Source organism: Acinonyx jubatus, chromosome D2 (assembly GCF_027475565.1).
Source record: "Acinonyx jubatus isolate Ajub_Pintada_27869175 chromosome D2, VMU_Ajub_asm_v1.0, whole genome shotgun sequence".
Classification (NCBI taxonomy): Eukaryota; Metazoa; Chordata; class Mammalia; order Carnivora; family Felidae; genus Acinonyx; species Acinonyx jubatus.
The window spans coordinates 11,772,400-11,788,464 of NC_069393.1; the positions used below are offsets into that span (position 1 = coordinate 11,772,400).

Sequence of the window (16,065 nt, forward strand, 5' to 3'; positions counted from 1 at the left end):
CCGCAAGGTCCAAGATGGTGTGCCATATTTGTAGCAGTAACAGACTGGAGAAGAGAAAGAAGAACAGGTCCCTCCTTTAAGAAATCATCACTCAACTTAAAACAACAGATCGTAAGTTGTCACATTATCATATCTAGCCAAAGGGGGAGCTGGAATTACTACGGGCACTCTGGGAAAACATGTACACAGCAAACAAGCAAGTGTTCTACTAATGAAGGAGAAGAAAAAGATGATCACTGATTTTCTCTATGGCTGTTCTCTAATTTATCTCTAATCTTTATTTTCTACTGCAAACCAAAAACAAATGACCAACATAGCAGGCATATTCGTAATCCTAACTTAAAATCACTCTAAGAAGGGGTCCACAAGCAGAAGGAAACAAAAGTAACTACTTTTTGGTTCTGGTGGTGGTTGTTAATAAACCTGTAGAACAATATTTGATTCTAATATTGCACATGTTCTTTTCTTTAAATATTTAAGGTGTGTGTCACTTTTTATGATACATCACTTTAACCTACTTCTTCAACTAATCAAGGAAGCACCGATTCTATGACGACTTCTACTGAACTTGAATACACTACAGAAAAAAGTGTTATGTCTCTTGTCTCTTGTTCCATCTTTATCTTCTCCATGCCTGTACCTTTCTCAGTTTGTACTTTTTCTTTAAACTGAGGCAACATTTACACACAGTGAAACAAACAGATCTTAGGTGTACAATTCTACGAGTTTTGTAACAACCATCTCAATCAAGATATAGAATGCTTCCACCACCCCAGAAAATTCCCTCATGCCCATTTACAGTCAAACCCCAGCAAGCTCCCAGGCAGCTACTAGTACCACCGATTAATTTGTCCTTGTTCTTGAACATCATATAAATGTAATCACATGATACATAGTCTTTTGCAACTGGCTTCTTTCATCTAATCTAATGTTTTACAGATTGATTTATGTTACCTATATCGACAGTTCATTCCTTTCATTCTCAGCATGATTCCATCGTGTGACTACACCACCATTTATTTATTCATTCTCCTTTGATGGATATTTAGGACGTTTACAGTTTGGGGTTATTATGAGTAAGTACATAAACATTCTTGTGCAAGAATTTTGGGGACACATGCTTTTCGTTCCTCGCATAAATAAATAATAATTAGAAGTAGAGCTGCTGGGTCATAAGGTAGACAGGGTAGACAGGTCTATGTTTAACTTATAAACTACTAAACGGTTTTCCAAAACAGTTATACCATTTTACAATCCCATCTGCATTTTAAAAGAGTTCCAGTTGCTCCAAAGTCTCATCAACATCTGGTGCTGTTTTAATCACGATCTTTCTAATGTACATAAAATGGTATCTTACTGCGGTTTTAAATTTCCTTCTCCTCATGACTAGTGACTTTAAGCATGTTTTCATTCGTTTATTAGCCTTTTTTATACCTTCTTCTTTAAAATGTCTCTTCAAATCATGGGCTCATTCTTCTCCCCCACCCCAGTTGTATTAACTGGCTTTTTTATTTATTACTGGCTTTTATATATACTGGGTAAAAAGTCTTTCATCAGACACGTGTACTGACATAAATATTTGCTCCTTGTCTATGACTTGCCTTTTCATTCCCTTAATAACGTGTTTTGACAATCAATGATTTTAAATTCTGATAAAATCCAATATATCAAAGTTTTTTTTTGTTCTTTTGTTTAGAACTTTGTGTCCTCTCTCTGAGAAATCGTTCCCTACCCCTAGAGTTCACAAAGATATTCTCTATGCTTTCTTCCAGAAGCTTTTAACTTTTTCTCAGTTTGTATTTTAATTTGGTTGAAAATTTAGAAATTTAGATAAATGCTATGGACAACTGGGATAACCAAGACAGAAACAAATTAGTTGAAGGACAGTGATTATAAAATTCAGAAAACAACAATTCATCACTATCTGCCTTATCTTTTCCTCCAAGGGTTTCTTCTGAGAGAAAATGAATAAGCAGGAAATGATCTGCAAATTACAGTTTTCTCACAGAAAGCCTGTAATGTAAATGTGAGCAGAGAAAAAGGTGTTCCGGAGGATTAACAATTTATTTTTAGTTCATCCTGGGTCTGGTCATTTTAACTTTTGAATCCAAGTACATAAAGCAACACTATGTTAACAAGGACATGCACATCCTATTGCCCAAATCCAGGGAGAAGGGTTCCCACGTGGCGGCCCCGCAGGCACATTCAAGTGGTGCCTAAAGGAAGGAAAGGGCACCTACCAAAATGGTCATAATGGTTAGCCAAAGTTCTTGGGGACAGACGTAGGTTTTCACTATTCGCTTCCAACACTTCTGCAACTATGCTGTTAAAACAGAAGCGTACACTACTTTCAAAAGAAAAGAAAAGTTGCCTGTCCTACTGTATTTTCCCAAAAAGTACAGAACGGACAAAGTTGTATCAAACTATTTTACTTACAAAAAATGGGTCTGATGAGCTTAGAAATCCAACTGCTTTTGAACAATATATCTTAGTTTACATAAAATTAATATTTTCACATACTATTTTTGAATTAGAAAAAAATAGAAGTTAGGCTTTTTTTTTTTTAATGTGATAACAGTCCTCCTTGAGAAATAGTTTTAATGAGATTCATGCAATTCCTGTTTATGAAGACTCATGAGGTTTCATTCATACTGAGCCTGTCTTGAGGATATTTAAAAGAAATTATTGGCGTACACAATCACAAAACCACAAATCAGATCCCAGTGAGAAACAACGAGTAACCAAACACAAACAATTTGTTAAAATGCTAGTAAATGCTTTTTAAATCCCTCCTAGAGGCATAGCCATGGAAAGCCCAATCTTTAATTTCATCAAGACACTTCTCGGGTTACTTTGGCTAGGTGTCTATAAGGTATATTCAAACCCAGTTTTTGATTCTCTTTTAAATCTCAAGTATTATTAGAGGCACAAGGGCTGAGAATTTCTGCTTCCCAATCTTGTATTTTTCTACATTCTATACAGTAAGTGCTGAGGACTTACTAAATAGCCTGAATGATTCCTTTGAGCATGTTTTTTTTTTTGTTTGTTTTTTTCTTTTTTTTTTTGAAATCACCTTAGTTCTAGAAAATTATCCACTGGGGTAACCTCTCATAAAATTAAATATCCCACAAAATAATACTGATTGGGTTAGTAAAATGGAAATACGCTAGAACTGGCAAACAGGCATCAAACTGGTGGCAGCCTGTTGGGGTGCAATATTAAGACTATAAAAAAACATCCAGGTTGAAAACTGGAAAAGAATATCATTACTGATTAGCAATGTTTAACCAGTAGTTGGGAAGAGAGAATAATATAAACATTTTCACTGTATCTGCCATTTCTAGAGAAAGTCAATACAAATTTATGGGTAAAATGCAATAAAAAGCAAAATTTGAACATTATAAATTATTTTATAATAGCAAGGTTATTGTAACCAAATTACAGGCTTTAAATAATTTTGTTCTAAGAATCTTCTTTTCATATTGGCATTCAATATAAAGGGGTCATCTAATAAAAATTTTCTTACAGTAGCATGTAGACGTTTTTGACCATTACAGAATATCTGGTACACAAATCATCCTCTTGCTATATGCAAATGTGAAACTGGGCAAAATGGATGAGGTGACTATTTGAGGCACAAAACAGAAGGCAGCACAGGCTTCTGAGGCTTCCAGAAAAACAGGAGAGCACTCCCACAACCACCGTGCTTTCAGCTGGGAGGCTCTCTTCTGATGAAGCAGAAACAACAAATGTAACAAAGATCTCACGGAGGTAAAAGGCAGAGATCTGATTAAGCTCAGGGGTGCTAAGGCAGCTAAAGTTTGTGGAACAGAATAGCACAGAAAAGGGGATGAATGGGAGAGCCTCAGAAGTCCATACAGAAATGCACCTCTGGTCCTTGGCCAAAGGTTGGCTGCAGGTGCGCAGGGTCTAAAAGCATACTAGAGAGGACACCGGAGACAGCACGGAACCAGAAGAAGGAGTTCTGGCCCAGCCAGAATGGAGAGACTTCATGTAAGCACCTCAGGTATTCAGCTGAGACCCCAGAAAGGCCACACCTTCGAAGTGAGGACCATGCCCTAAGATGAAAGACAAAACTGAAATAGGCCTGCCTTAACCAAAGAAAACCAAGGCGGACAATACCAGATTAATCGTTAATTTAAATGCCTGCCAAAGTGAAACTCAACACCCATAAAGAAAGTAACAATCCAGACTCCCTACAACATATCATTCGCAACATTCAGCATACAATTAAAATTTATTAGACATGCAAAGCAGAAAAACATGACCCACGACCAAGAGAAAAAAGCAGTCAATAGAAACCAACTCCAAGATGAACCAGACGTTGGAATTAGCAGAGATGGACTACAAAGCAGCTATTGTAAATACACACATGAATGTAAAGGAAGGTTATTACAGTAAGTAAAAGGATGAAAAGTCTCAGCAAAGATACAGAAACTATAAAAGACAGAAATTCTAGGCCTCAAAAGTACAGTATCTGGAAAGAACAATCTACTCTGTGCTCTTAACAGAAGACTAGAGACTGCAGAAGAAAGACGTGGCAGACTGCATTTCCAAGAGTGACTGTAGCACCATCCCACACACTGTTCATTAACGTACCTTTAATACTTCTCCCATCAACTGGTAAAGTCTGCGGTTCCTCCCTAGAACTTGGGCACAGCTTTGTGATTGCTGGAACTCAGAGAGTGTAGCAAAAGTGACAGTGAGCGATTTCTAAGACCAGATCATAAACATGGCACGTACGTTCACCTTGGACTCTGGATCCTCACTTTGGACACCAAGCTAACAAACATACTACGATGAAGCACAAACTAACCTACACGGAGAGACCACTGGGAAAGGTCAAGTAGAAGGGTGTTGGCCAACAGCTCAGCTGAAGACCCGATAACAGCCAGCATTTACCAGACATGCCAGTGAAAACACCTGCAGATAATTCGGGCCCCCAATGTGTCAACTCATTTCTAGTCACCAAGTCTTCACGGCTAAAGCTCCAGATACTGTGAGGCAGAAACAAGCCATCTCCACCATGCCTCATCTGAATTCCTGACTCCCTGAATGCATGAGTAGAAGATAAATAAATGTTCTATGTGGTATTTATGTTTAGAGGTGGTTTGTTATGTATAAATGCTAACTGGAATACAAAGATAATGAACCTGACAACAGATTAGTAGTAATTATCTAATCTGAAGAACGAAAAAAAGAAATTGAAAAAATGAACAGTTCAGTGACCTGTGGAACAATACAAAGTAATTTATCACATATGTTACTGGAGTCTCAGGACAGGTAAAAGAGAATGGAGCAGAAAAACATTTTTTACAGACATCCCAGCTGGAAATTCCCCAACAATGGTATAAAACATCAAGTTACAGATTACAGAAGCTCACTAACCCTCTAGTAGGAGAAATAGAAAAAGAACCACTATGCATATTAGTCAAAACCAGTGAAAACCAACGATAAAGGGAAAGAAACAAAAACAGAGGACTATCAATAATGGTTGACTTCTTATCAAAGCTCATGAAATGACATCTTTAAAGTGCTGAAAGGGGAAAACAACAACAACAACAAAAAACCTCAGCTCCAAATTCTATATCTGGCAAAATGCGCCTCAAAAATGATCAACAAAAGATGAGTGAAAATCTGTTGCCCTCAGGCTGAAGGGAACTAATGGGAGTACATATAAAAGATATTTATATTTATAAAAGAACATCTTTTTCTTCCCTTGCTTTGAAAGACAACTGCTTAAAGCAATCAAGTAACACTGTATTCTGGGGTTTATTACATACATAGATATAAAATATATGACAATAACCACATAAAAGAAATGGAAGGATAAGGAATTTTACTTTTGTAAGGTTCTTACATTTTAATGCTGACAATACTAATTCTAAGAGGACTATAGTAAGCTAAGAATGTGTTTTGTAATTCTTGGTGTGCAATCTCTAAAATATGTATGAGTATATAAATTTAGTACAGCTAAAGTCAACAGAATTAAAATTACATACCTAAAGTTATTCTATTAACTTCAGAAAGGACAGGAAAAGGCAAATGAGAGAAGGAATGAAGGAATAAATGAATGAATAAATGAATACTGGACAACTCAACACAAATAGAAAAATGACAGATGTAAACAAAACATTTCCATAATTATACTACATATAAATGGGCTAAATACTCCAATTAAGAAAGTCAGTGATCATAAAATAACTTCAAATTTGACCTTACAATATTTCTTTATGAAATATAGTACACACACATTTACATATACTTGCTCTACCAACTGGAGAGCACTCTACAGGCAAATGAATACAAAATGTTCAACTGCAAAGAAGATCACATAAATCAAATGCCAAATTCTATCTAGCTGCTCCAAACACTTGACCATGCCACTAAACTCATTCCAATAGAGGGGGGAAAAGAATCTGGGTTGCAAGATAAGCTTTCTTTATAGGCCTCAAAAATTCTGTTATTACTTTGGTGAAGTACTATTAGTGTGATGGTCCAGGGTCTGATCTTCTACCTTTCTGGGTAAGCCCTGATCCTGTCAGTATATTGAGTGGTGCTTTTGTTTTTTTCAGGGACAAATTCAAACTCATATCATATGGCTGATATATAAGTATCATAATGACCATAATGGCAATATATTAATTTCCTTGAAAAATCCAACTGCCACAGGAACAAAATTATTCACATCTTTATGGCCAGTTCAAGATCTTGCCATAAGCAGACCCACTGAAAAGTGAAATTATACTGCTGCTGAATAAACATGGAATCAAACAAAAGAAGCTAGTTAAATCAATTTCTAACAAAGACATTCTGATGTTTCCATCTCCACAACAGGAATGGTCTTGCCCAAAATATCTGAAGTTCATTGGCTGAAGTTTCCTTTCCCTTAGCCATGTTTTTTCCATGTTTCAACAGCTAACTGTTGGGCTTTATGTAGACTGATGGGCTTTATGTAGACTATATTCTAGAGAATTAAATTCAAGTCTTATTGTAAAACCTGAGAGTTAATCTATTTCTTAAAGATGAATTGGTATATCTCTGCTTGGTGCCAATACATATTGATACCAAATTTTATATTATTAGAGCATTATTTCATTTTCAAATGCTTGGGAAACTGATAAAAATTCATCTTAGAAATATTTATTGAGTACCTCCTATGTGACAAGCTCTACTACAGATACACTGTAGTACAGACAACCACAATCATACCAAATGCTCCTAGCACTTGGAGAGAAACCCAGAAGCAAACCCTCTTTTAAGGTATCCCATTTAGAAAAGAGCCTAAGAACATTGGACAGTCCCTACTAATCCAAAAACAGATTTAAAAAACAGAAAAGTGCATATCTAAAAACAGCAAAATAATTACTTATCTGCTGTATTTTTCTGTAGCTATTTGGCATCATATTTACTTCTGCTGTATTTATGTTAAATTAAAACTTGCTCTTAGAACTCTACTCATCTACAGCTGCCACTGCTACTACGAAAACAAAAACTGAGTTGTTGTTTTTCCTTTTCAACATATAAGTCATCTCTGCCTTAATCCCATTAACACAGGCGCGCTCCAAACATTCTAGTCCTTAACTATTTTCTCCTACTTACCTTCATGTTGTCAAACCTAAAATCAGTTATACATCCAATACAAGTATCTTGTTGAAAATCCACTCTTAACACTTGCCTGGACAGTACTGCCTTTTCCTATATTAATTACCTCAAGTTAAACAGAGAAGCAAAACTAAGAGCTTTACGTCAAGGTCTATGCTCAAAGACAGTAATCCCCAGTACTAAAGAAAATAAAACTAGAGGGAAAAGAAACAGTAGGGGAAGTGAACTATAACCCATTGAGAAAATTCAGAAGGCCATTAAAAATAATATATATAGTTAGTATCCAAAATCTATAACGAACTTACCAAACTTAACACCCCAAAAAACGAATAATCCAGTGAAGAAATGGGCAAAAGACATGAATAGACACTTCTCCAAAGAAGTCATCCAGATGGTCAATTGACACATGAAAAAATGTTCAACATCACTCATCATCAGGGAAATACAAATCAAAACCACAATGAGATACCACCTCACACCTGTCAGAATGGCTAAAATTAACAACACAAGAATCAACAGGTGTTGGTGAGGCTGTGGAGAAAGGGGAACCCTTTTGCACTGCTTGCTGGGAATGCAAACTGGTGCAGCCACTCTGGAGAACAGTGTGGCAATTCCTGGAAAAACTAAAAATAGAACTACCTTACAATCCAGCAATTGCACTATTAGGTATTTACCCAAAGGATACAAAAATACAGATTTGAAGGGAAGCATGCACCCCAATGTTTATAGCAGAATGAAATAGCCCAACTACGGAGAGAGCCCAAATGTCCATCAACTGATGAATGGAAAAAAAAAAATATGTCAGAGAGACAGATAGGGAGAGAAGACTATTACTCAACTACCAAAAGAATGAAATTTTGCCATTTGCAACAACGCGGATGGAGCAAGAATGAATTACGCTAAGCAAAATAAGTCAACCAGAGAAAGGCAAGTATCATGATTTCACTCCTATGTGGAGTTTAAAAAACAAAACAGATGAACATATGGGGGGCGGGGTGGAGAAGAAAGGCAAACTATAACAGACTCTTAACTACAGAGAACAAACTGAGGGTTGATGGAGGTAGGGAGGTGGGAGATGGACTAGATGAGTGATGGGTACTAAGGAGGATACTTGTGATGAGCACCGCGTGTTGTATGTAAGTGATGAATCACTGAATTCTACTCCTGAAATCAATATTGCACTGTATATTAACTAAAATTTAAACTTAAAAAAAAAAAAAAGAAAAAAAAACCTGCCACACATTTCTTCAAAGAAGTTGTTATCACTCTGCACTTTTACCAACATGGTTGAGAGTTTCAGTTGATCTATATCCTTGCCAACCAATTAGCCCTTTAAGTTTTAGCCATCCCAGTAAATATGAAACCACACCTCACTATCTTTTAATTCTCATTTCCCTAATGACTGATTTTGAATATATTTTAATATACTTACTTATCATTTACATATCTTCTGTGTAAAGTTTATGTTCAAATCTTATGCCCTTTTCTTTATGGAGTTGTCCTCTTACAAATTTGTAAAAGCATCTTTATATTGTATTGAATTCAAGTCCTTTGTCGGGTATATGCACTGCGAGTATTTCTCCCAGACTCATTCTTTTTTGTTAATGGTGCCTTTCAAAGAACAGAAATTTTTAATGTTGATAAAGTCGAATTTGTGAATTTTTTTTTCATGCTTAACTTCCTGTGCACTAAGAAATCTTTGACTAAACCAAAGGTCACAAAGATTTTTTTCTCTGTTTTTACCTATTTTATAGCTTTAAATTTTACTTTTATGTTTCTATCTACAATCCATTTGTATGTAGTATGAGATTTTTGTGTATATGACAAATAGTCAAGGTTCATTTTATTTTTTATACCGACATTCAGTTGTTCCAAAGTGTTGGTTAATAGGAGTATCCACTCCCCATTGAATTATCTTGGCATCTTTCTCTAACAATGTATGTGTCAGTTTTCCTACGATTTCTATTCTGCTACATTAACCTCACAACTATTTTTTTTCTTTTACTAACTTATTAACCTATATTATATGACCCAGCAATTCTACTCATGGATATTTTATCAAAAGAAATGAAAATAAATGTCCACAAAAGTCTTAGACATGGATGCTCATAGCAGCTTTGTTCATAGTAGACCCAAATTTAAAACAACCCAAATGTCCATCGAAGGTGAATGGGTAAGTAATCCTGTCCTATCCATACAATGGAATACTACTCAGCAATAAAAAGAAACAAATTACTGATGCAAGCAGCAACTGAGATAATTATGCTTAGAGAAAAAAGCCAGATACAAAAAAAGTACATACTATGTAACTGCATTTATATAAAATATCAATACAGGCAAAACTTAACTACAATTAAGATTTAGAAACTGCCTAGAACCAGGTTTGGGGACCTGATGGCAGAAGGGCATGTTCTAAATCTTGGCTATGGTGCTGTTTACGTGGATGTGTATACATGTCAAAACTCACTGAACTATAAACTTAAAAGTGACTACATTTCATTGCACATAAATTATACTTCAATAAAGTTGATTTTTAAAAGTAATCTGATTATAACTATGAATATGTAAAATGCAACCCACCTCAAAATATCTCAAATTTATTTTGCTTAATACCAGAGATAGCCATAGAAGGAATAACTGTATCATCTCCAGGAACGAGACCTTTTTAGAATGAAAAGCAAAACGGCACTGTCTAGAATGGCACTGTACAATAGAACTTTCCACAATGATGAAAATGTTCTGTATCTATGTCGTCCAACATGGTAGCCACTAACCACATGTAGCTATTGAGCACGTGAAAGGCGACTAGTGCAAATGAAAATCAATGTTTATTTTAATTAATTTAAATTTAAACAAATAGGGCGTCTGGGTGGCTCAGTCAGTTAAGCGTCTGACTTCAGCTCAGATCATGATCTCACAGTTCATGAGTCAAGCTCTGCTCTTAGCACAAAGCCTGCTTCAGATCCTCTGTCTCCCGTCTCTCTACCCCTCCCCCGCTCTCTCTCAAAAATAAACAAACATTAAAAAAAAATTTTTTTTAACATGAATAGCTACATGTGGCTCATGGCTACTATACTGGATAGCACAAGTCTAAAATACATGTATCTATGAAAAAATCCAGTGGAACACAATACACGTGCCTTAGTAAGGTAGAAATGGGTACATTCTTGGAATAGTGCATAAAACTGAAACAGGAAAGATACAGTACTTTACAACTGTCAAAATACTTACAGAAAAAGTATTCAACCATATGTAGTTTTCTAACAAATTCCTGACATGCTTGATTAATAAAGAAGAAAACTACAACTCTGGACACATTTTCAACCAAGAATGAGGAACAAGTTTGAGTGGAAATGCCAGGAAACAGGGAGAAAGTGTTCATATAATTTTAGAGTTCACGTCAGACAAGGAAGGAAATACTGGCATAGTTAGATATGATACAGATCAGTAAAACGGATTTCAAAAGCTTCATTTAAATAACAGGCTATGAATTCATAACTCAAAATCTAAGAGGAAAGACTACAGAGAGACTTTAAAAACTAAAATTCTGTATAAACAATTACAAATGATACTAGGTTAAAAAAGACAAATGAGAAAATAACAGAAATTATCTCAGAAAACCAATCAATAAAGCTGCAGTGAAATTTACCCATAACATTCAGATTTAAAAGGCTTAACAAGCAGGGAAAAAAAAAAGAGAATAATCATAGATGAACACAAATAGCACATATAAAAGAACATAAAAATGGTAACGACAAAAGAAAAGGCTTGGAGTGAGGAAAATGTTTGGATCCAAAAGAATATTAAGTAAGGCAGCATGCCACAGGTTAGACAGCTATATGACACTAGAACCAGAGAAAAAGCAGAACTCCTTAAAAAAAAAAAAAAAAAAAAAAAGGTTTAAAAACCACTAAGTTCCCTTTTATTTCTACCATCTCTGTCCAAGAGAATGTAGCTGATTCAGTAACTCAAACAGTGGTGGATACATGACATTCTTCTGGATTAAAAGCATTGTCAATTTGCTGTTTAACCAAGGTGATTTCTTAAAGAATATTCTTTAACAAACAACTATCAACAAAAAAATCTTCGATATTTCATGATCGTACATATTAGTAAAGCAGTCAGCAATCAATAATTCAAAATAGAGTAATCCATCAAGCTCTATAATAACTTCATCTGAATCTTGCAGTTATCAAATTGAAGACAAGCAGAGGCAGGGCATCATAAAACTGAACAAAGAGAACTAACTTCCTTGTTTTCTGAAGAGTCCATCAAAATCATTTAGGAAAAAATTTTTTAAAAAAAGTTGAAGATGGAGTCGGCACTCATGTACAGATCAAAGGAAAACATTACGCATGACCAATAAACACAAAGTGGCTTTATATCACAATTAAAGAAATGCAATCAAAAATCAAATTACAACAAACTGCAAAAAGTTGATAAGTTTAAAGTCTGCCAAGGCTGTGGGAGGGAGGAAACACTCTCATGCATTTGGGTGGGAATATAAAATGATACTGTTTTTGAGGGTGAAAGTTTAATCCATGGACCCACTGGTCGCAGCAACTCCACTGCTAGGAATTTACCTTAAATACTTGGAAAAGGACACCAAGATACATGTGTGAAAATGTTTCCTAGAGTACGGTTTTCAATCATGATAAACCAGAAATAACCTAAATGTCCATCAGAGGGGACTATTTATGATGGAATGATCATAAAATGGAATAAAGGACAACCAATAAAAAGATGTTTCACCTCCGTGCCAGTATGGAAAATTCCTAAGTACGTTCAATGAAAAAAAGCAAAATGCAGAAGAGTATGCAGTATGTTCCCATCTGTTTTTTTGTAAAAAGCAGGTCTGAGATGAAAACAATTCTTTAAAGAATGACTGCAAGTTCTAGTTGCAAACAGAGTCTGAAGACAGGAGGTGTAAAGTAGGAGAAATCAGTGGGAGATATTAGTCTTCTTGAGGCTGCTCTGCACCCAAACCCATTTCAGTTTGAAGACAATTTCAAAAGGTGAGAAGCAAATACTCCCCCCTTCCCCATCTTTCTCCTCATGGGAGCAAGGCCGAGACCAGTTAGGTCCTCCTGCTCTGGACACTGACTCCCAGGGGTAAAAGCAGGGTGCGGAGGAGTCAGGTCATGGAGAGAGATCTCCAGCAGAGTGGAAAGGTAATGAGCACTGTCACCAATATCCAGTCCAGGCAGCAGTGTGGGACACTGGGACAGCACTGGGACAGCAAGTGTCCAATAGCAGTCAGCGTCCTAAGCAGAGACTGCCCTTATCATAACCTGGTGACATGCCTTATTTCCCTTGGCTTCTGCCAATCTTCCCAGCTCAGGGCTCTGAGCCGTGAGCTATGAGCTATCTAACATTTTGCAAGTAATTATTTTCTGATTAAGTTATTTAGAGCTATTTTCCATCCTGTGCAACCAAGAACCCTGACCCTGTTCATCTACAGCATTTTCCTTTTTTTTTTTTTTTTTTTTGATTGAGGGTTGGTAAAATACTTTTTGTGCTCCCTTTAATACGTGAACTTTACAATTTCTTATCTAGCATTTGAGCAACAGGGAGACTGGCAGGAGAATAAACAATCTATTTAAAAGAAAATATCACAGCATTTTTAAAAAGGGGGGAGGGTAAGTTCTCTCAAAGAACTTGAATATTACTTAGGAAAACATTCACCATGGCTGCCCCTCCCACTTCCTTCTCTCTCCTCCCAAGGATTTCATGCCCACAATTGGCTCACTGCCTTATAAATTTGATACAATGGAAAAGCGGAAAAAAAGCAAGAAAACAGCACTTTCCAAAGGGAAATGGGAAAATTTAACTGGAGATACTTGGAAAGTAGGTTAAAAACTTAGACAAGAGCAAAGAGGTAATGTCCTCAAGACGTGGAAAATCTAGAATATAAATCTTTCTAAGACAACTATACCTTACTTCAAATAATTTCAATATGTAAAAATCTGAATTCACTAAAGACAGCTGTGAGAATAAACAGTCTTTGTCTTTTTTAGAAGTCTTTTCTTTCCTCAAAGAATTCCTATGAAACAGTCCTAAGTAAGCTGCCAAAGTGCATTTTAAAACTATTTTTGTCAAGATAATATATAAACATGTATTTCAAAAGACAGACAAAAACATGTAATAAAAAACTAGTTGAGGGAAGATGGCAGAATAGGAACCCCAGGAAACCCATCTCCCCACCTAGACAAATACTCTACTGGCATAATCGGACTGATGTAACTATTTTGGAACCCTGGAGTCTAGTCAAAAGCTTGCATCGTCCAGATGAAGGCTTAGACCGTAAATCATAGTTAATTTCAGCCCGTTTCAACTCAGTATGGCAGCAGCTATTCACCCCCAGTGCCCCTCACCTCCCAGGAGGCAGCCATGTCCGTACTCCTAGCACAGCCTGCAACCAGCTCCTGGGACCTTGTCCTCCAAATATCAGAGATCTGTGTTCTTATCATTGACTTCTGCTTATGATAACAGACATGCAGACACAGAAGCAGGCCACCCCGGCTGAAATCCCCACTGATGGAAAAGGCTTCCAAGAGATTTAAAGATCCAGAGGCTTTTTTTTTTTTTTCCTCCTTTTATCCCCCTTTTTCCTCTTTTGGGAGTCAGGCATTTAAGACATGACACCCATGTTTGTGTGAATGCAAGTTTTCAACTCTTTTGAGTAACTACTCATAGGGATGCATTTGCTTGATTTTATGGAGTATGTTTAGTTTTGTAAGAAACTACCATCTTCCAAAGTGGCCAAACCATTTTGCATGTTGTGGGTTTTTCATATACTGCCATATTGCATAGTAGTAGAGTTTCTATATGCACATACTGGATGATTTCACCTATATGACATTCTAGAAAAGTCAAAAGTATGAAGACAGTAAAAATATCAGCATTTGTCAGAGGCCAGGGGGCAGGGAGGATGGAGAGGGATGAATTGGCAGAATACAGACTACTTTTAGAGCAATGAAAGTACTCTGTATATTACTATAATGATGGACACATGTCATTAAAATGTGTCCAAACCCAGGGGCGCTTGGGCAGCCCAGTCGGTTGAGAGTCTGACTCTTGATTTCATCTCAGGTAATGATCTCAGGTAATGATCTTACGGTTCATGGGACTGAGCCCCATGTTGGGCTCTCCTTCATTATTAATGCCCTCTACCAGAGTGGTATATGGTAAAACCTTGGTTTGTGAGCGTAACTCATTCCAAAAACACACTTCTAATCCAAAGTACTTGTATATCAAAGCAAATTCCCCCATAAGAAATAAAGGAAACTCAGATGATTGTTCCACAACCCAAAAACATTCATATAAAAATGATTACAATATTGTAATATAATACAAAATAATAAAGAAAATACAAAGCATAAGGAAAAATAAATTAACCTGTACTTCCCTTTGATAACCTTCATGGCTGGTTTGAGGGAGACAGGAGAGAGGAGGGTTATTGTGTAGGACAACTTTCACTATCACCAACGGAATCACTGCTATCTATCGACTCAAAGGAATCTTTTTCTGCACGGGGCCATTGTATACGCTCACGTGGATGCTGACCACAGTGCAGAATTAATAAACTCTTGTCATAGACTGTATTTCATGTAACTGGCATAAGGCAGCAGAGGAAAGGGTCTCTATCTGCAGGCAGCCTGACCTAGAATGAAGCAAAGCATTCCTAAGCTCACTCTTGTGGGGAAAAGCAAAGGACTGTCCACAGGTGCTTTGAAGTGACAAAAATACACCAGTGCCAGTTGTGGGCACCTTCCAACGTTCTGAAAAATCACTGATTTCTGCCAAACACCACGGCTTGAGACTGAGCATCTGAGCACGGGAAATCATCACCTACAATCCCAGAGAGAAAGAGATAGAGATAGAGAGAGAGAGAGAGAGAGAGAGAGAGAGAGAGAGAGAAGAACCATTGGCTCAGTTGCGATCATGTGACATTTGGCTTCGCATACTATTCGTATTGCATGACATCGCTCGTTTATCAAGTTAAACTTTATTAGAAATGTTTGCTCATCTTGTGAAACACTCGCAGAACAAGTTACTCACAACCCAAGGTTTTACTGTATTTGTTATAATTAGGTTATCTATACTGACACATCATTATCATACAGAAAGTCCATGATTTACATTAGGGTTCACTCTTGGTATGCATCTTGTGGTTTTGGACAAAAAAAAAATTTTTTTTAATGTTTATTTATTTTTGAGAGAGAGACACAGACAGAGCGCAAGTGGGAAGGGGTATAAAGAGAGGGGGACACAGAATCCAAAGCAGACTCCAGGCTCTGAGCTGTCAGCACAGAGCCCGATGTGGGGCTCGAACCCACAAACCGTGAGATCATGACCTGAGCTGAAGTCAAACGCTCAACCAACTGAGCCACTCAGGTGCCCCTGGACAAAAAATTTTTTAATGTTTAGAGAGAGAGA

The 16,065-nt window shown here is 36.7% G+C and overlaps 1 protein-coding gene and 1 long non-coding RNA gene across 3 annotated transcripts in view; both read right to left on the reverse strand.

Moving 5' to 3' along the window:
* The window catches only part of PTEN (phosphatase and tensin homolog), a 91,837-nt gene that overhangs the window by 39,431 nt on the left and 36,341 nt on the right, over positions 1–16,065 (reverse strand). The window lies entirely within an intron of this gene.
* On the reverse strand, positions 9–9,231 carry LOC128312652 (uncharacterized). The gene is made up of 3 exons (XR_008292203.1): positions 9,059–9,231; positions 2,241–2,323; positions 9–44 (listed from the first exon to the last, which is right to left on the reverse strand). It is a non-coding gene; the product is annotated as an uncharacterized LOC128312652 (long non-coding RNA).